We start from the raw sequence: 22,286 nt of genomic DNA on the forward strand, positions 1-22,286 counted from the left end.
CACAAGCAGCCAAGCAGCAAGCCAGTGGCAAAGGAGTCAGCAAACTGACCTGAAAACAGGGGAATTTAATCATAGAAGATTAGGGTTGCAAGAGACCTCAAGAGGTCATCTAGTCCAACCCCCTGCTCAAAGCAGGACCAACCCCAACTAAATCATCCCAGCCAGGGCTTTTTCAAGCTGGGCCTTAAAAACCTTTAAGGATGGGAGCAAACGTGATGACAGCTACAGAGACAGCAGTGGTAGTGACACAAGGACTGGAAGTGACAATGAAGATGACCAGATGTGGCACCTGTGGAATTTACATTAAAATGCTTTGTTTGTATGCAGTGCTGCCTGATACAGCTGATGGAAGAGAAGATCTGAGGTTTGGAGATGGATGTAGACATTATGGCTGAGTTTCAAAGGAGATTTGAGCAGATGATGGAGGGAAGGCAAGAGAAGGCTGAAGGGAAAATTCAAGACTCACAGATGCAAGCTGGACTGGAGAACTATGAGAGTAGACTGCTGGATGAGGAAAGTGTCCAGTGGAAGCATCTGACACTCAGAACCAGGCAGAGGAAAAGACAAGCTAGTGAAGGAGAAATAGAGCTCAGCAACAGGTTAGCTGAGCTGGAAAATGAAAAGAGGGAGCATCAGACAGTACCAGAAAGTGGGAGGGCAAGGAACAAGGGAAGAGTCAATGGTGATAGCCAGAGTTCAGAGCCCCGGGAGGATAGAGGATGACTCACAGAAGATTGCAAGTGAGAACCAAAGACAAGAGAACTTTCAGCCAGAAAGAACAAAAGGAAGAAGGCTGGCGAATCACACTAATACTAGGAAGAGGCAGATCTACGTGATTGGTGACTCCCTAGTAAGAAGAACAGACAGGCCTGTCTCCAGAGCTGATCTGGAGAACAAAAGGGTGGGCTGTCTGCCAAGAACTAAGATATGAGAAGTGAACCTCAGGCTGATGAGGATCTTAATAGGAGCAAAAAAGAATCCACTGATTGTCCTTGACGTGAGAACAAATGATACTGCTGGAGTCTCGCTGGAATGCATCAAGGGAGCCTACGCCAGGCTGGGGAAGACGCTTAAAGAAATGGAGGCTCAGGTGATCTCCAGTGGGATTCACCTGTCCCTAAAGAAGGAGAGAGAAGGTGAGACAAGTTTATGAGAATCAACAGATGACTGAGGCAGTGGTGCTATAAGGATGGCTTTGGGATCTTCAACCACTGGCAGGCATTCACGGACAGAGGACTGTTATCATGGGATGGATTCCACTTGAGTAGGGAGGGAAATAGATTTCTGGAATGGAGGGTGGCACAAGTGATTAAAAGAGTTTGAAACTAGGAATTCAGTGGAGACGGTTGGGAGATGCTCATGCAAGCTCCATGCCTGAGTCAAACATTGAGCAACAGGAAAATCAAAGAAAAATAGGGCACAGCAATGGCGAAAGGAACAACAGAGGGTAGGAGAATGAACGTCAAGATAAAAGATAATGCCAATACCCATGACGCTAACAGTCAGGTAGGCGATACTGGCAATAGAATGAATCTACCTAATCAGGCAAAGAATCTGGGAGAAACCAAGAAGAAATAATTAAAATGTCTGTACACCAATTCAAGGAGCCTGGATAACAAAATTGAGCAACTAGAACTACTGGTGCAGGAAGTGAAACCAGATATTATAGGGCTAAAAGAAACATTGTGGAATAGTAGTCATGACTGGAGTACAGGTATTGAAGAGTATGTGCTGTTTAGGAAAAATAGAAATAAAGGTGAAGGTGGTGGAGTTGTATTGTATTAATGATGGGGTAGACTGTAAAGAAATTAGAAGTGATGAAATGTATAAAACAGAATCTGTTTACGTCAAAGTCACTTTGGGGAAGAAAGCTAACAGACGCTCCACTGAGATAGTTCTTGGGGTCTGCTACAAACCCTCAGGATCCAATCTCGATAAAGATAGACAAATCTTTAATATTTTTAATGAAATAAATGCTACTGGGAATTGTGTGATTATGGGAGACGTTAATTTCTCATTGGATGCTACTAATGGTAGGGCCCAGATATTCCTGGATGTGATAGCCGACAGGTTTCCTCATAGGCGCTGACTCCGTGGGTGCTCCAAGGCTGGAGTACCCACCAAAAAAAAATAGTGGGTGCTCAGCACCCACCAGTCACCCATCGATCAGCTGTTCATTAGCGCGCAGGAGGCACTGGGGCAGCAGTTGGAGCAGGGGCAGGAAGAGGCAGAGCAAGGGTGGGGCACTGGGGGCAGGGGCAGAATGGAGGCAGGGTCTCAGGGGGATGCAGCATCCACCCAGAATAATGAAAGTCGGCACCTGTGGATTTCTTCACCAAATAGTCACTCATCAACAAGAGCTGATGCCATTTTAAGTTGAGTATTGGTTAGAACTGGCGATAGACGACACCCTTGGTTTGAGAGATCATGAGCTAACTCAGTTTAAACTAAATGGAAAGATAAACAAAAATAGGTCTGCAACTAGGATCCTTGATTTTAAAAAAGGCAAACTTTAAGAGATTAAGGGAATCAGTTAGGGAAGTGGACTGGATTGAAGAACTCAAGGATCTGAATGTGGAAGAGGCTTGGAATTACTTTAAGTCAAAGTTGCAGAAGCTGTCTGAAGCCTGCATCCCAAGCAAGGGATGGCATTTTGTTGGAACAGCTGGTTCTGTTGCTGGAGTTGTTGGGCCATCTGTTGTTGTTGCTGGTTGTCCATCAGCCATTTCTATATCCGTAATTTTTTTCAAGGCCTTACAGCAAACCTCGGACAAGTAATGGCATTCTCTACCAACCTGTGATAGACAGTGGTCTCTGGCTGTGTCATCTAATGGTTAGAGCAGTGTGACGCACCTCATAATGCTTTATAGAAATATGCTTATGAATGTAAATATGACATAACTGGAATATGTTTTATGCTACGTATGCCATGTAACATATCTTTGCAAAGGTTATGTTCTACTGAATGTCTTCATCCTATTTGTATGCATGTATCATTTTTATATCTAAAGTTATGAGCGTTGGCTCTATGCTTGTATTTAAAGTGTTTGATGTAGAAAGCACCTAAGGCAGATTTAATCAACATAGTGTGAAGGGGTTATTCAAGTAATTGGGAGTATTTGGCCAACAATGGACCTTGATAGACACCAGTCCACATCTGAGCTTTCCTGGGAACGTTCGGGCTAACATGGTGTTGGCCTGTAAGGGACTGAATAATGCATGGACATGTGACTTGCCCATGTGACTCCAAAACTCCATCTTGTAGTTGTAATTCTACACAGGGGGAGAAAGGGGTTTCCACCCACAAGAGAGAGACTATATAAGCCCCTGGGAAGCCCCTCCATTTGGTCTTCAGCTGGCTCAAGAGATAGCCTTTCCACCACAAAGGATGTCTGAAAGAAACTTGAACAAAGGACAGTAACTGCAGGGGTGTGAGTGATTGCTGGACCCAGACTAGAAGGGGGCTAGTCTGTCAAAGAAGCTTATTGGAATATCTCTGAGGGTGAGATTTGTCTGCATTTAGTTTCCTACTGTATTAGGCTTAGACTTGCATGTTTTATTTTATTTTGCTTGGTAATTCACTTTGTTCTGTCTGTTATTACTTGGAACCACTTAAATCCTACTTTTTATATTTAATAAAATCACTTTTTTCTTATTAATTAACCCAGAGTAGGTATTAATACCGGGGGGCAAACAGCTGTGCATTTCTCTCTATCAGTGTTATAGAGGGTGAACAATTTATGAGCTTAAGTTGTATAAGCTTTATACAGGGTAAAATGGAATTATTTGGGGTTTGGATCCCATTGGGAACTGGGTATCTGAGTGCTGGAGATAGGACCATTTCTTAAGCTGTTTTCAGTTAATCCTGCAGTTTGTGGGGGACGTGGTTCAGACCTGGATCTGTGTTTGCAGCAGGCAAGCGTGTCTGGCTGAAACAAGGCCAGGTGCTGAAGTCCCAAGCTGGCAGGGAAAACAGGCTCAGAGGTAGTCTAGGCACATCAGGTGGCAGTCCCAAAGGGGGTTTCTGTGACCCAACCCATCACAAGCAGTACATCTCTCCTTGCCCCACCTCCAATGCCTCTCACTGGCCCCAGTCCCGTGCTGTGGCATTCTGCCTTTTGGTGGGGGTTGACTCAACCATACACTATCGTAATGGAGTACAGCTGGCCAGACAGCAGGCAGATCTGACGTACTCCCCGACTGAAGGTGACTGGTTCAGCAGGCCCCCCTGGAAAGCCCTAAATCCAGCTGCTGTGAAGGGGGTTGGGGGTCCGGGTGGGGCAAGGGAGGCAGGTAACAAATGGCAAGGGGAGGGCTAGGCAGTTGGCAAACAACAAAAGGGGAGAGGGCGGGGCAGACAGCAGAAAGTAAAAAAGGGATCAGGGCACATAGTGAAAGGGGCACACTGCAAACGGGTGGCTGGTGGGCAGGCACGGGGAGGAGGAGGCCCATGAGCCCATTGCAAATGGAGGGAAGGAGAGTGCAAGGAAAGTCCAAGAGGACACTTGCAGTTGTGAAGCTAGAGAGTCTCTGCTGCCGTCCAAGGGTGTGTGGATGGAAGCTACCAGGTAGGCAACCAAGCAGGTCAGCAGATGGTCTTCAGCAGCAGGAGCGGTGGGGAAGTGGAGGGAGGATTCCATGCTGCTGGCCCTCCTTCCCAGCAGCAACAGGAAAGCAAAGGTAGCTCAGTCAATAGCAGTGCCAGCAGCAGCAACGGCAAGCCCCACCCACAGAGCCACAGGTAATAGGGTGACCAGATGTCCCGATTTTATAGGGACGGTCCCGATTTTGGGGTCTTTTTCTTATATAGGCTCCTATTACCCCCTACCCCCGTCCCGATTTTTCACACTTGCTGTCTGGTCACCCTAGGTGTGTAGGAATGAAGGAAGGGATTGCACAGAAAGAGAGGATGGCATCATGGCTAAGGTAGTTGCATTCTGCCCTGGAGAACTGGATTCTATCCCTGCCTCTGCCAGTGTTCCTGTGTGACACTGGGTAAATCACTTCAACCAATTTTTCACAGGGGGTCACTAACTGTGTGTTGCTTCAATGTCTTGGTCCCTGACTTGAGACCCTGGGGTCTGATTAAAGAAGTGCTGGGCACTCAGAGGTGCAACTGGACACAATGGGCGTGATACTTTGAACAGATGAAGTGCTACATAATGCTAAGTACTATGGAAAATGGTGTCTTAAATTGAGCACCCAAAATTAGTGGATACTTTTCACCTAAATCTGTATGTGCCTAAGTTCTCCATTTATAAAATAGGAATAATAGCACTCACTCTCTCGCAGGGGTGTTGTGAAAATAAATTAATTAAGGTCTGTGAAGTGCTCAGATTCTATAGTGATGAGCTCCACAGAAAACCACATGAGAAAATTATTAATTCTGTCTTCAGAGTAGGGGTTGAATAGGGGGCAGTAAATAAGGCATGGTGCCACACATCGTATATGGAGAAAACAGATAGCTGATCATTAAGTGAGCACCGCCCATCCTGCGCAATGAATGAGGCAGGGGTCCTGTGGAAAAGATAGTATGTGATCAAGTAATTGAAGACTGCATCTTAATGCATACACACAATGGGGTAAATTATGGTTGCACAGGTAACCTTAATTCTGGCATTTCCTAACTTTTGAGTGCTTGACTTTGCAACTTTAGGAATTTTCTATTAACATGAGTGTCTGTATGTAATAGATATATACAGAGACCTACACTGTGTGAGTGTGTGTGCATGCGTATATATATATATAGTACTAACTGATAGCCACTCATCAAAGGCAGATGTCGCTATCACCTGTGACACTTGTGACACTCTTCTTTGCTCTCTGTGACTATATAATATTACAGAATTATTTAGATTTGCTATTTCAGTCAAAGGGAGCAGCCTATAACATTAAAGGGAGCTTTTTATCTTCATCCTCAGTCCTTCATTCATAAATATTCAGGTTTTCAGTCTCCCGGTAACACAGCTCGCAAACTCTGATGTATGGTAAAATGGAATGAAGTAATTTCATGATATTCTGAAACAGTGTAAAGCTAGAACACAGTTTATAGTCCTATCAAATGGATGTCATCTGATATGTTCTATGATATTTATACAGTGTGGAAGAAATATATTACCTAGAGCTGCACAGGTCAAAAAATGCTGATTTGTCAAAACTGAAAATGTTTGAAAGAAAGGGTTGGTTGTGATGACTGCTCCAATTCGAACATTTCTTGAGATGAAAAAAAAAACAGTTTTGAAATAGTCATTTTGGAATATCCATCCCATTTTGACATTTTTTGAAATGAAAAGTTTAATGTGAAACTCGGTTTGAAATTTTAGTTAATATATATGTTAAAAGTTAACTTTTTTCAATACAAAACATAGAAATTATTGAAACTAAATGTTTTGACTGATCCAATCGGCAATTTTTTTTTTTTTTTTTTTTTGTATTATAGGTCCCTGAAAAAATATTGGTATTTCAACTTTTCATATGGACTCAAGACAGGGAGAAAATATGAAATCTCAAACTCTTATGGGATGGGAAAACTGTTTCATATCCAGCTCTGATATTAGCAATGTGTAGAATAAAATCCCTTTCCTTAAACTGATGTTTTGTCACCAAAGGCCTGATCCTGATCTCAGTTACCCTGGGGTAAATCCAGCATTATCTCATGTCCATGGTGTAATTGAGATCAGAGTCTGAGCTTGAATGCTCCACTACTTGCTTGTGGTCAAACATGCCCTAGTAGATACAATTGTCTATGAGCATATTGGGCTTGATGTTCCACTCTGATACATCAGTTTTATGCCCGTGAACCTCAATTCACTAGAATAAAACTCCTGTAATGATATGGAGAATCAAGCCCCTGGGTCTATTAGAAAGCAGCCTAAAATATTTGAATTAATGTAACTGATGAAATCACCTACCCTCCTAAAACGTTTATGAAACTATGCTTGGTTGAACTCTGAAGCATAAAGCTAGTGACCTCTGATGTTCTTCAGTTCTCCAACATAGGCGCGGGAAGTAGGGGTGCAGGGGATGCTGCAGCACCCCCAGACTCCTGGCTGGTTGTCGGCCCCATGCACCCTGGGCCCTGGGTCCTGGCTGCCAGCCCCACACACCCGGAGTCCCGGCTGCCGGCCCCGTGCACCCAGGGTCCTGGCCTCAACTTTGTGGAAGGATGGATAGGGGTAAGGCAGCTGGCTTTCAGCACCCTCGCTATTAAAAATATTCCAGTGCCACTGTTCTCCAAACTGGAGGGCTCAAATCCCAATAAGACCATCTTATAGGAGACAGATTTACATTCACTGTAAAGATTTTCCCCTGGTATACAAATAAGGATATGTGGATGGTTGAAATATGATAGAAGTTATTCATTATCGTGCTTATAATTCATAGAATGAATCACAAGGGACTATTTTAATAATTCATAGATTTTAAGGCCAGAAGAGACCTTTCTGATCATCTGTTCTGACCTCCTGCATAAGACAGACCAGAGAATTTCACCCAGTGATTTCTGCATTGAGCCCAATAATTTGTGAAGGAAGTAGGCACAGACTCAGGGCTTGTCTACACTACCTGCGGGATCGGCAGGCAGCGATCCATCCAGAGGGGGTTGATTTATCGCGTCTAGTATAGATGCGATAAATCAACCTCTGAGCGCTCTCCCGTCGACTCCAGTACTCCACCAGAATGAGAAGTGCAAGCGGAGTCGACGGGAGAGCGTCAGCTGTCGACTTACTGCAGTGAAGACACCGTGGTAAGTAGATCTAAGTACGTCGACTTCAGCTACACTATTCACTTAGCTGAAGTTGCATATCTTAGATCGACCCCACACAGTAGTGTAGACAAGCCCAAAGTTTTCAAAAGTGCGTAAGTCCCACTATTAAAATTGATGTAGACACTTAAGGCCTAATTTACTAAGGTATTTAGGCACCTAAAGGTACAGTTGGATGCTTAGTGGGATTTGCAACAATGCATAAATGAGTTAAGTGCCGAACTCCCATTGAAAGTCAATGCTTAGATGCATAGAACAGCCATAGTTCTTAGCCAATAAAAAAGTTCTACCGTGATTTCTTTCTTTTAAGAACACACGCACACACACACACTAGTACAGAAAATATTATCATGACATTATCCTGAGCAATAATATACCTTCACTTGGAATACTGTATCTACTGAGGTGAACTCCCCTGCAGTAAAATATATGATCCAATCCAGTTTGCCCTATTCACATGAGTACTCCAGTGACTTAAATTATTCTATTTTCACGCTTAAAATAAGCAAGATTTGGCTAACAGTGAAGAGTGGGGAAGTTCAAAGAAAGACAGCAAAAATTGCTAGATTTGTGGCATAGAATCAGAGATTGCATAATTTAGGATTGCTTTGGAGAAGAATTTGAGGAGACTTAATTAAGGCATTCGGAATGATGTAAGACACTGATTATTCCCTCCTCCCTTTTTTCTCACTCTGTTCCACAATTATAATACAAGAATAAGATGGCACTGGATGAAATCAGTGACTGGGAGATGTAGAACAAATAATAGGAAAATGCTTCTTTAGACAGAGCATAGTGAAACCTTGTGGAATTTACTGCTAAAGGATGCCATCAAGTCAAATGCTGTGGCTGGATTTTTAAAGAAGTGTTTGTAATTTTATTACTATTAGCAACACTTGTAAGTTAAAATGAAACTAGAGATCATTAAAATTTAAGCTTCAGGATGTTACCTAATGAACTGTGGATTCCAAGAAAGAATTTTCTCCAGCACTGAACAAGAGGATATGTCAAATTCTCTTCTCAGTTCACCAGCGCAACTCCAATGAGATAACTGAGAGGAGAATTTGGCTCATGATGGTTCTTTACACTAACCTCTAAAGGCATTGTCTGCTGCCAGAGGCAATATGCCGGACCTGATGGGCCATCGGTATAATCTGGAATGGCAAATCCTATATTCATAAATTTCTTGAATCAGATAAATGGTTCTCTTTATTTTAGTAAGGAGATTTATAACAGCAGCTTTTAATGAATACTGAGAAGCTTGTTATCTGCCTTGAACCCTTTAACCGATGTGACTACTGTAATATTAAAGAATGCCTTAATAGAAAATAACCTTAGAAAAATATGAATATGAATGCCTAGTTCTGACAAGTCTACTTAAAAAGGACATTGCAATAATGCTATGATGTTACTAAATTATCTATACTTTCCCTCCAGAGTACAGCAAAAATTATCCTTCCATCGTTTTATGGGGCAGGGCCTTAGAAAGAAAATGAAGGAGTATTCCATGTTCAAAGTTAATTAGCAATTATTTAAAAATTGAGGGCCAATTTTTTTGTCATTGAAGTAAATGTTAAAAGCCCCACTGACTTAATTGGAAGCAAAATCAAAATGTAGAAATTGTCATATCAGATCATACTGGTGGGCCATCTAGTTCAGTATCCTGTCTCTGGTTACGGCCAACATCAGATGTTACACATGAAGGTAAAAATAACCCCATAGTGGATCATTATAAACAAACTGTTGATAGGAGCAGTGTCTTCTTAACTCACATCACTTAGTGGTTAGCCTGTGCCCCAATGTTAATGACTGAATTATAATGTCTATTCTTTTTTTTTTTATCCTACTTACCTCTTGGCCTCAATGTTTTCTTGTGGCAATAAGTTCCACAACTTAATTGCATGTTGTATAAAAACATATTTCTTTTTATTAGTTTGAAATATGTTCCTTTTCAGTTTAAAGGTCCTTTTCTATCATGTCAGCACTTATTATGCTCCATTATAAACTAAGCAGACGCTATATTTCCAATCTCCCTTCATACAAAAGTATTTTCATTTATAGATTTTCAGGCCAGAAGGGACAATTAGGTCATCTGGTCTGACCACCTAGAAAACAGAGGCCATAGAATAGCCATTTCCTTCCATGACTCTAATAATTTTCATTGCATGTCTCTGAATCCCGCCTATTATTGGGACATCGTGGGGGGTGGGGGGGCTTAATAGCATGACCAGAATTGAACACAATATTCCAGAGAAATGTTTCACCACTATAAATATAATATTTGTGTTCTTTTTCTATCCCATTCTTTAAGTATCCTAATATTTTATTAGCTTTTTTTTTTCAACCACTGCTACGCACTGCACAGAGGTTTTTATTGATCTGTCTACATTGAGGTCCGAATCTTGCATGGTTGCAGTTAATTTAGAACCCAGCAATGTGCATGAGTAGTTTAAATTACTCCTTTCAATGTGCATTTCCATGTATTTATCAACACTGATTTTTATCTACCATCATGCTGCCTTTTTGTTTAACTTGTTTAGGTCCATGTGATGTTCCTCACAATCTTGCCTAGTCTTGACTAACTCAATTTTGTGTTCTCAACTTTCACACTCTTTTTATTATACTCCTTATACAATTCATGTTCATGGAACATTTACATTATTGATACCATCTGCATCTCAGCTCTAGAATTTCCCTGGGATATTTACATTCCTGTTTTTAGTACATCTCTGCATACAGTGTTGTGTCTCTCATCTTCTCCAGAGATTGTGAGCCTTATTACTCTGTCATGTGTACTGTTGTAACTCCATTGACTTCAACAGAGTTATCCCAGGTTTCAGAGTGGTAGCTGTGTTAGTCTGTATCAGCAAAAACAAAGAGGAGTCCTTGTGGCAATTTAGAGATTAACAAATTTATTTGGGCATAAGCTTTCGTGGGCTAAAACCCACTTCATCAGATGCACGGAGTGGAAAATACAGTAGGCAGGTATAAATACACAGTACATGAAAAGATGGGAGTTGACTTACCAAGTGGGGGTCAGTGCTAATGAACCACTTCAATTAAGGTAGAAGTGGCCTATTCTCAACAGTTGACAAGAAGGGGCGAATACCAAGGGAGGGAAAATCACTTTTGTAGTGCTGTCGTGGAAAGAATCACCCACGCAGTGATTTTAGTTCACAGACTCAGAGCCTGAGGCCTTTATTGCAATACATACCAAACGCGTTGGGGTGCAGTTCGAAAACTAGCACCCCGAACAGCAGCTCGCAGACTGCTTTTTATTTCATCAAACCACAAGCAAGGTACAAACAATACGTCATGAGTTAAGAAATTGGGGACAAATCACAAGCTGGGCATGGGGTGAGCACGAGCTGATCACGAGCTAAGAAGCTGGGGTTGGGGTCAGTCCTCCCTCCCCCTCCCCTTGCCTTCTTTCTTAATTTTCTGAGAAGTGGGTGTTTATTTGGGTAGAGGAGCGTTCGGTGGTTTCCGCAGGGGTGGTGCTCGGCCCTAGCTTGGGTACATTTCTTAAGACTTGGTACATGTCATTTTCCGGGGGATTTCGGTGAAGGGCTAAGGGGGGCTTTCCAGGAGATGTTTAAAGGGGAACTATTATTGGTTAATTTGCAGATAGCTGGAATTAGAAAATATTGCAAACAATAGCAGCAAGGATGATTAACTTTCTGCAAAACAATTTCTTAATATCTAGCAACTTGCGGTTATTATATTTCTAAAGCCTTGCGGTTTTATGTTCCTGAAGCCCTGCGGTTATTATGTTTTTCTTAAGCAGTTTCTGTAGTTTTCCAACAGACCTTATGACCCCCCTTTCTCCCCCCTCCTCTGTTACTACTTTTGACCAGGTTTGGTACGGAATTGAATAGAGCAGTTTGGTTCAGGCCTTTAGGCCTTCTCTATTCTGCACAAAGGTCATCAGTACAACAGATTTCCGTTAGAGGGTGTATGTTGAGGCTGGTACTACCAGAACTTTGGCTATCGGAAAGGAGGCCCCCCTGTTCTGTTCCTCCACAGTGCTAATGAGGCCAATGCAATCAAGGTGGCCCATTTCAAACAGTTGAGAAGAAGAGTTATTCCAGTTTCACAATGGTGCATGTGAAAAAAGGATCAGGCCCCTATCTTATAAGGAAATATTCATCATCTGACTGCTCAGAAACTGCAGTGGAAATGCAATAACACCCCCGGTCCAAGGCTAAACATTTCTGCTTTTCAGTAAACAGAAGAGAAACTTTGGACTGTTCATTCTTTTCCCAGCACTCTGTGTCTCGATTTTTGCTTGGTGCCAAAATGTTACAGGTTTTGAGACCCAATTAATGACAGCAACCATGTCCTCCTGACATTCTATTTTCCATCATGCAGTCAGCTCATCATGCATGTCCCCACAGTATGCCATGGCAGACTTAGAACAACGCTTCCTCAGCTCCCGTCCCCTAACGCCCCTACTCTACTTACACTACATTGATGACATCATCATCTGGACCCATGAGAAAGAAGCCCTTGAGGAATTCCACCAGGATTACAACAATTTCCATCCCACCATCAACCTCAGCCTGGACCAGTCCACACAAGAGATCCACTTCCTGGACACTACAGTGCAAATAAGCGATGGTCACATAAAAACCACCCTATACCGGAAACCTACTGACTGCTATACTTACCTACATGCCTCCAGCTTTCATCCAGACCACCTCACACGATCCATTGTCACCTACTCCAGGACAGGCCAAACAAAGAAAGTAACAGAACGCCACTAGCTGTCACCTTCAGCCCCCAACTAAAACCTCTCCAGCGCATCATCAAGGATCTACAACCTATCCTGAAGGATGATCCCTCACTCTCAAAGACCTTGGGAAACAGGCCAGTCCTCGCTTACAGACAGCCCCCCAACCTGAAGCAAATATTCACCAGCAACTACACACCACACAACAAAAACACTAACCCAGGAACCTATCCCTGCAACAAACCCCGTTGCCAACTCTGCCCACATATCTATTCAAGGGACACCATCATAGGACCTAACCACATCAGTCACACCATCAGGGGCTCGTTCATCTGCACATCTACCAATGTGATATATGCCATCATGTGCCAGCAATGCCCCTCTGCCATGTACATTGGCCAAACCGGACAGTCTCTATGTAAAAGAATAAATGGACACAAATCAGAAGTCAAGAATTATAACATTCAAAAACCAGTCGGAGAACACTTCAGCCTCCCTGGACACTCAATAACAGATTTAAAAGTGGCAATTCTTCAACAAAAAAACTTCAAAAACAGACTCATACGAGAAACTGCAGAACTAGAATTAATTTGCAAACTGGACACCATCAAAATTAGGCTTGAATAAAGAGTGGGAGTTGATGGGTCACTACAAGAACTAAAAACTAATTTCCCCATGCTAATTTTCCCCCTACTGTTTCTCACACCTTCTTGTCAACTGTTTGAAATGGGCCACCCTGATTACCACTACAAAAGTGATTTTTCCTCCTGTTGTTAATAGCCCACTTTAATTGAATTGTCTCATTAGAATTGGTAAGGCAACTCCCATCTTTTCATGTACTATGTATATATATCTTCCTACTGTATTTTCCAGTCCATGTATCTGATGAAGTGGGTTTTAGCCCATGAAAACTTATTCCTCAATAAATTTGTTAGTCTCTAAGGTGCCACAAGTACTCTTCGTTGTTTCAGCTCTAATAGTAACCCCAGGAGCTCCTACACATGCGTTCCCTCCACCCCATCAACTTTGATTGGCTCAACTCTTGGCCTGAGAATAGAATAGGTAGCACTTCTGCAGCCTTAGGTCTAGTGATCTCTTGGGGATAGAGCTCTGAGAAGTTATGATTCAGAACTCACAAGACTAGGCTGTGTAAATGACTGTAATTTACATGATCAGAGATACAAGGTGGGTGAGGTAATATCTTTTACTGTACCAACTTCTGTTGGTGAGAGAGACAAGCTTTCAAACCACACAGACCTCTTCTTCAAATCTGGGGAAGGTAAATGTCACAGCTAAATACAAGATCAAACAGAATTTAGCATAAGTAGTTAGAATATGTGCTAAGGGACCATTCAAAGTGAAGTGGCCCATTAACACCCCTGTAGTCTTAGGACAAAAAAGGGGGGTTAGTTGGTTGCCTAAGTTGTAAAATGCATGGTGTTAATAAAGACAATGAATTTATGACTTATTACAACAATCTGTACCCCACTAACCCTCCCTCCCTTTTTTTGTCCTAAAAGGAGAGGGGCGTTAATGGGTCACTTCACCTTGATGGTCCCTTAGCACATGTTCTAATTACTTATGCTAAACTCTCTGTTCAATCTTGTGTTTAGCTGTGATGCTCTCAGGCCAGGTCTACACTACAAACCTATATCGGTATAACTACATCACTCAGGGGTGTGAAAAATCCACACCCCTAAGCAACATGTTTATACCAACCTGACCCTCAGTGTACACAGTGCTATGTTAATGGGAGAGCTTCTCCTGTCAACATAGCTCCTATAGTGATAGTGATCAGTGTTTCCACCCACAGGGGAGAGGCAGAAGACTGGATCAACCCTGCAGTGAGCCTCTACCATTGTTCTCTGTCTGCTCCCTATACCAGCCTCTTTGGTCTTCCTAGGATTGCCCCTACCATTACTCCCTCTGCATCTTCTTTCTCTGGAGCTTCTCATGAAGTAAAGTCTGCCATTACAGGTTCTTATCTCTGTAATGTATTTAATTTTGATGTATTTATTAAGTGTTAATTAAGGCACTATGGGAGTCCCCTTCAGCCCTCTGTATAAATTGATCCTCTTCTTTCTATATGTTTTGCCCATATGGTTTTCTGCAGCCCTAGGGCAGCCAGCAATAACCCCTGTGCCTTTGAAATGGGGTGAGGGAAGGGGACCATGGGTTCCCTATTTATGTGATTTGCAAGAAGTGTTATCATTACTCAAGGTACCAAATGTGTTTAAATGATATAAATGCCTTGTAAAATCCCAAAGCAAGCTCATTTTCATTTCTCATATAATCTCATATACAGTATACACACATTTTTCATTAATTATATGAGTTGAATTTATTATTATTATTATTATTATTTTATGAGCTAGGTTACTGTTTTGGGTTTTTTTTCAGTGTGGCAAAATGTGTGCTATTTTATGGGTTGAATGATTGAATGACATAATACCCACCTGCCCCCATTGTCTGTCACTAAGTCCAGTAATTTTGTCAAGTGTTCATCGCACAACATGGTGGTGCCTACCCCTACCTTGTGCTTCAGGGTGTCACGGGGTCCAGGGCAGCCTGAGGAGTTAGTGGGGGGCCTGGCGCTAGCAGTAGCGAGTGACCTGGCCCCAGCCCACTCTGCTAACCCCCCAGGCCACCCTGGACCCCACGTCCCCCTGAAGCGCGGGGCCCCCCAAAGCGCAGGGCCTGGGGCAGTTGCCCCGGTCTGTCCTATGGATGGGACGGATTCACTTGGACACCACCAAAAATTATACAAACCTGCCGCCCATGCCTGTCAGTAGAATTTCCAGCAACAACCCTGATCTTCCACTCCTTCAATTCACATTCACACTGACTCAGCAACATGTAACTTACTCCATCATTTGCGTCACCTCTGAATTGGAGCCCATCTCTTTGTTAACAAATCAAGGCGAAGAGAAGAGTTAAAGGTAATTTGAAACAATAAAATAAATCTGTAGGACGAGAGCAACCAAATGTAAAGCAGCCTTCAGAACAGGAGAAATTACGGATGGGTTTGGAGGCTAAGGGCCACTAGTCCTAACAATTAGTAGCAGCTTCTCAGTTCTCCAAATCGTCCTTTTTAACCAAAGTGATTGCCCCAAGGGGTGAGAATGTAGGAAGGAAATTAAATCCATCCTTCACCGTTAAACTGGGGTATGTAACTAGATTAATTGCCATTTACCAGCAGGGCTCTGCTATGCGGATGTTCTCAGAAGGACTGCCCATCTTGCACCTTCCAATAGCACTGTTATTATGGTAAAGTTGCTGCTAAAGCTGGGAAATGGGGACGTTTCAGGCAATAGGGAATTTGAACTGTTCCAACATTTGAGTTTGATTTCCAAATACTATGGAGACATTTGCAAATTGCAAAGAACCACCGCATGTTGGTTTGCTTCCATTTGCATCTTTAACTCCCCCCCCCCCCCCCCCCACACACACACAACCCTAATATCTGAATGGGTAACAGTTTTCAGAGCAGAAAATGAGTGTGAACCATTCTAAATGTTCACAGAGAGTGCAATATTCCTCCTCCCATTCATCAAGTCTGCTGATTTCAGCACATCACCTTGCTTATAATTTATCTGTAAAATCTATATTAAAGTAACATGAAGTGCTAGAATGAAACCCATAAAAGCCGGAAAAATTCATAGTGGCTGTAACTCCTTCTTTAACTCAACCATTTGTGAGCTCAGAGATGTAAAGCTTGGTCAGGGAAGCTGCAAACAGTGGGTAACTTTGCCTACCCTGTGTGTTTCAGTATTTAGGAAAGATGGGTTAAGAAGAGAGTTTAAGGCTAAAGCTGGAAGGTATATCACCGCAGTCTGTGATACTGTCAGCACTCACAAACTAAACTGAGTTGAATTTAGCCATTGCTTATAAGGGAAACCTTCAAGAAAATCCCAGGGCTGGGCAAAGTGGTAGCAGAATATATCAGATAGGTGGTGCAGTTCATGGAATCATAGACTTTAAGGTCAGAAGGGACCATTATGATCATCTAGTCTGACCTCCTGCACAACGCAGGCCACAGAATATCACCCACTCACCCACTCCTGTATCAAACCTGTGTCTGAGCCATTGAAGTCCTCAAATCATGGTTTAAAGACTTCAAGGTGCAGAGAATCTTCCAGCAAGTGACCCATGCCCCATGCTGCAGAGGAAGGCGAAACCCCTCCAGGGCCTCTGCCAATCTGCCCTGGAGGAAAATTCCTTCCCGACCCCAGATATGGCTATCAGCTAAACCCTGAGCATGTGGGCAAGACTCAGCAGCCAGACACCCAGAAAAGAATTCTCTGTAGTAACTCAGATTCCACCCCATCTAACATCCCATCACAGGCCATTCTGCCCAAGACAGTACTGAACCAGTTCCCAGGAAAGGGATAAGTGCTTCTCCTAGTGCATCGGGTTTTGGATCAGACAAAATTCTCTATGTTTCTGTTTCCCTTTCCACGCATTGTCTGTATAGTCTTATTGAGATTATAATGTCTTCAGGGTTGGGACAGTCTTTCACTTTGTGTATGTGCAGCACCTTGCACTACAAGGACTTAATCTCAATTGGGGCCTCTAATACTACTACTATTGAGGCCTTGTCTACGCTGCAGAGTTTTGTTGACAAAAGTTATGTCGACACTCAAAAAGCACTATAATAAAAATTGGTATTGCATGTTCACACTCGCTCCCTCTGTCGGCAGAGCGCATCCACTGTTGGGGCACTATCATCAACAGTGTGAGCAATGCACTGTGGGAACCTATCCCATAGTCCAGCTCAACACTTTCTTTTTCTAGGTCTTTTGGGAAGGCGGAGCAGATCGCAGGGCATCTTGGGACCAGGCTTAATGTCCCATGATGCATTGTTTTCTCTCTCAGCTTTCCATGGGCTTACAGCTTTCTTTTGCGGCATTTTTTGATGGCACTTGTTTGCTGTGCACCCCAGTATCTTTGCAAGAAGGGATGGATTCCACACTGCTCTCCTATGCTCTAATATTTGTCATTAAGACATTGCAGATGGAAGTGCAGTTAATCACAAAGTTCCTAGCTGAAGAAGATGCCTAGTTGCCTGACATGCTGTGTGATATGGATAGGAGCAACTTTAGATTGCTTTTGACATTCACAGAACAGCTACAGAGGGTGGACCATCGCTTTTGAGCTCGGGAAACAAGCACTGAATGGTGGGATCATATTGTCAGGCAGGTCTGGGATGATGAGCAGGGGCTACAGAACTTTCAGATGCAGAAAGCCACCTTCCTGGAATTTTGTGTGGAGCTCACCCCAGCACTGTGCTTCAAGGACACCAGAATGAGAGCTGCCCTATTGGTAGAGAAGCACGTGGCAATCACTGTGTGGAAGCTGGCGACTCCAGACTGCTACCGGTTGGTTGCAAATCAATTTGGAGTCAGGAAGTCAACTGTTGGGGCTGCATTAATGCAAGTGTGCAATTAATCGCATCCTGCTACGAAGGACTGTGACTGTGGATGAAATAGTGGATGGCTTCGCAGAAATGGGTTTCACGAATAGTGTAGGGATGATAGATAGCACACATATTCCAATTTTGGCATCAGACCACCGTGCGATGGAGTACGTCAATAGGAACAGGTATTTCTCCATGGTATTTCAGGCGCTTGTAAATCATCAGAAGTGTTTTACTGACATCAACATGGGATGGTCCAGGAAGGTGCATGATGCATGCATCTTCAGAAACCACAGCCTGTATAGAAAGCTACAAGCAGGGACTTTCTTTCCATACCAGATGATTACAGTGGGGGATGTTGAAATGCCCATAGTGATCCTGGGAGACCCAGCGTACCCCTTACAACCATGGCTCATGAAACCTTGCATGGGAAACCTGGACAGTAGTAAGGAGCAGTTCAACGACAGGCTGAGTAGGTGCTGGATGACAGTGGAATGTGCCTTTGGCGGATTAAAGGCACGTTGGTGATGCCTTTATGGCAGGTTAGACCTCAGTGAAGATAATATTCCCATGGTCATAGCCACATGTTGTAGGTTGCATAATTTTTGTGAAGCTAAGGGTGCAAGGTTTGCTAAGGGGTGGAGTATTGAGGCAGAATACTTGTCTGCTGATTTTGAGCAGCCAAATACCAGGGCTATCAGAGGGACCCAGAAGGGGGCAATTTGAATCAGGGAGAATTTGAGGCAACACTTTGAAAATGAGAACCAGTAATGTATATCTCTGTGATTGGTGCTGCGATGTTACATTACATGTAGTTTTCCTAGGAACCAATGGTGAAATCTGGGGCCTTACATTCCAGTAAGCAAATGATTAAACTGCCTGTGTATGTATTGGTAGTGCCTGCTATCAATACATACGCCTGACCGGTGTATGTGGGGTATTCCTCAAGGCCACATCTGCCGAAGCACAAAGAACAATTCACAGAAGCATGATTTTTAAGTCCATGCACAGTATTGAAACATTTCAGTGAAATACAGTTCTGGTAACATAACAATCACTTTCTCACTGACCCTTGGCAAGCATACATCTCTATGAACATCCAAAGCATGGTGAGTGTTGGCTGGAGGGAGGGGCGCTGTACATGTGAAAAGAGAACTCTGCAAGGGTTGCGGTGCAGCTGACTAGGGGAAAAATTCTAAAATTCTCTCACGCTTTTCCACAGGCGGAGTTCATTCTAGCTGCCATCTCACTGCTGAGGGTAAGCCAGGAAGTGAGGGTACATCTACTACATGCCTGTGTTTCTGCCCTGGTCCCTATGCTCCTCCTCTGTGTGGCACTTTGGTCCCTGCACAGGTGATTGCCAAATGGCATGGGAAAGTTTCCTACAATGGGGGAAGGAACAAAGCAGCTCTGCCAAGTAACCTTCAGCAGAGGATTACCGAGTACCTCCAGGAAAATTTCCTAGAAATCTCTCTGGAGGATTCCTGTGAGATCTCAGCATGCATCTACACAGGGAAATGTCCAGCTCACAGAAACACAGCCAGCCTTCCACATTTCTATACTCTGAACCCACCTTTGCACTACACAAACCACAGCCATGTATCAGGTATCTCATCTCCTGCTTCTTACTCGCTGGAGAGCAACTGCTGAGACTGGGTAGACACCTCCGGAGTGGTGAACTGTTCCTGGTTGCCTGCCCAACCAGGCGACCCCGCCAGGAGCCCCACATCGTCATCTAACTCCACTTCTTCATCAATGACTTTGTCCTCTGGGTTAGGTCCTCTTTCCACTGCCTCCAGGCCCACCGAAGTATCCACGGGGCTCTTGGCAATGAAGTTGGGGTCGCCACCGAGGATAGCTTCCATCTCCTTATAGAACCAGCAGGTCTTAGGTGCAGCACCGGAGCAATGGTTTGCCTCCCTCACCTTACAGTATGCCTGCCTCAGCTCCTTTATCTTCACTGTGCACTACAGCCTGTCCTGATCATAGCCCCTTTCGCACAAGCCTTGAGAGAAATCTGCCCATAGGTATCAAAATTCCTATGGCTCAAGCACAGCTGGGACTGCACAACCTCCTCTCCCCATATATTCAGCAGATCCACAGTGGTCCAAGTGGGAGAGCATTTTCTGGGATAACCTGCCATGGTAACCTGGGAAGATGCGATGAGACCTCTCCACGCCAAGCCAGCAGGAAATGGAATTTCAAAAATTCCCGGGGCCTCTAAGGGGGAGGGGAAGATGATTGGTTACCTGGCTGCAGGGCAATTGAGTTCAAACTGCTGACCAGAGTGGTCATGATGGGCATTGTGGGACACCTCCTGGAGGCCAATTAAAGCGATAAAATTAAGCATGGCGTCTACACTGGCACTTTGTCAACAAAAAATTTTGCACAAAAAGCCTTAGGTCTCTCATCATATATTTTGTCAACAAAACAGAGCATTTTTGCCGCCAAGAGTCACGTCACAGTGTGTACGCATTCACGACAACACTCTGTAGTGTACACAAGGCCTAATAATAAAAAATGAGAATACCAGCTTCTTTCAAAGAGATCATGGAATAGTTAGCAAAGCAATTTCTGGTTCCCATTGAGACGAGCTGCATTGAAACTAGTATCCCGGAGGTGAAATGCTCTGTAGTCCATTAGCTCTGGAGGCTAAACTAAGAAAGAAATACCTCCTCCTGTTGTAACTAGCTTCCAAACTCCTAAAGAGGAAAGCAATAAAAAGGAGGATAAAAGATCTATTGGACACTGTTAACACTGACCTTACAGAGTAAATAAAAATGAAAACTTGGGAGTGAAGTCTAAACAATTGAGTAAATGTTTGCTAGAGCTAAAATCTGCTCAGAAAAAGCAACAGGAAATCAGGCACAGTATGTAGCTCAAGATATCTTAGAAGATGCTCTATAAATTCTCCTGTACCTTGGAGACTATGGGCTAAATCAGCCCTCGGGTAAGAATTTGCAATGCAGTTGTTTATAGTGCAGTTTTAGCGGCTTATGTCAGTGGCTGAGTATGGCCCTAGATTTTTAAGGGTTGGCTTAGAGCTACATAAGCTTCAAAATTAGTAACACATTTTCAGATCGCCGGGGCTCCGACATCAGAACAAGTTTGGTTGCCCCAGGAGGTGAGAATGTAGGAAGTAAATTAGAGCAATCTTTTGCCACTATGCTGGTGTATACATCTAGATTAATTGTTAGCACCAGCAGGACATTGCTGAGAGGATGCTCTCAGCAGGGCTGTAGTCTTAACCTGTGACTGTCTCTCTGTAGGCAAAAAGCCACCGGAAAGGGGGTAACAATCACACAAAGGGGAAAAGAATCCTAGACATAGTTTAAATTAATTCTAATTAAAATAAGGAATAGGTCAGGGCTAATTAGCATAATATAAGACAGGGAACTGGGAACACTCAGCTAGGATCTGTGCTTGTATAGCTCAGTATGTTTACAACAAACAAAATCTTCTCAGCTACTGTTACCGTAGCCATGGCAACAGTATTGAGGTTACATCTATCAACAAAGAGAGCAAAACAAGGATAAGGCTGATGTTTAATAAAGATGAGCCACATTAATTATATGCCAGGCAGCAGAGGATTCAAACGAATAGTCCATGCTCCCAATGTATGTGACATTCTCTCTGAAGCAATAGAAATTCTAATGTTATCTTATAAACTTATGACCCCAGTGGCATAATTTCCTTAATTGGTGGACAAAAGGACTGGAACATATTCACAGACTCTTAACATTATTCAATGTTGTGAACTCCTTGTTCACCTATTTATTGTGACAGTTCAACATTTAAGGCCTGGTGGCTTGTGTGGTAGAGTGGTATCAGAGGATGAGTCAGAAAAAATAAACAGAAAAAATAACCAAGGCTAGAAAACACAATATACGTTATTGGCAGGGATAATGTATTAAAGGGAAACTGCATATATGCAAGACTGTGCCATCACATTATTCACAGTTCTGTGTCTCATCTGCATAGCTGCCCATTGTATTCCTGCTATTTATAACACACATTTCCCATTAACACATACATCCATGGGCTCCTAACTGCGGGTGCAAAGATGCCACATGTATTGCAGTGTTCTAAAGTCTGGAACCAATGGCATGTAGAATAAGACCCAATAAAAAAGCCCAAGTGGAAGGTCCCCAAAAACTTTTGGATCAGGTGCCCACCCAAAATCATTCAGATGAGGTGAGGCCCACATAGGAAAATATGCTCCAATATAAACTCTAAGGAAATAATAGTTGGCAGTATATTTATTTATTTATCTATTTGCCTTCTAGCCTTTTGCTCCTATTTAGAATTGGATTAGGAAATGGCCAGAGTCAGCATTCGGGAGTTGATCCAGTGCTTATAGAAGTTGATGGCAAAGC

Source organism: Terrapene carolina, unplaced genomic scaffold, assembly GCF_002925995.2.
Source record: "Terrapene carolina triunguis isolate 2854851 unplaced genomic scaffold, T_m_triunguis-2.0 Scaffold69, whole genome shotgun sequence".
In the NCBI taxonomy this organism is placed as follows: Eukaryota; Metazoa; Chordata; order Testudines; family Emydidae; genus Terrapene; species Terrapene triunguis.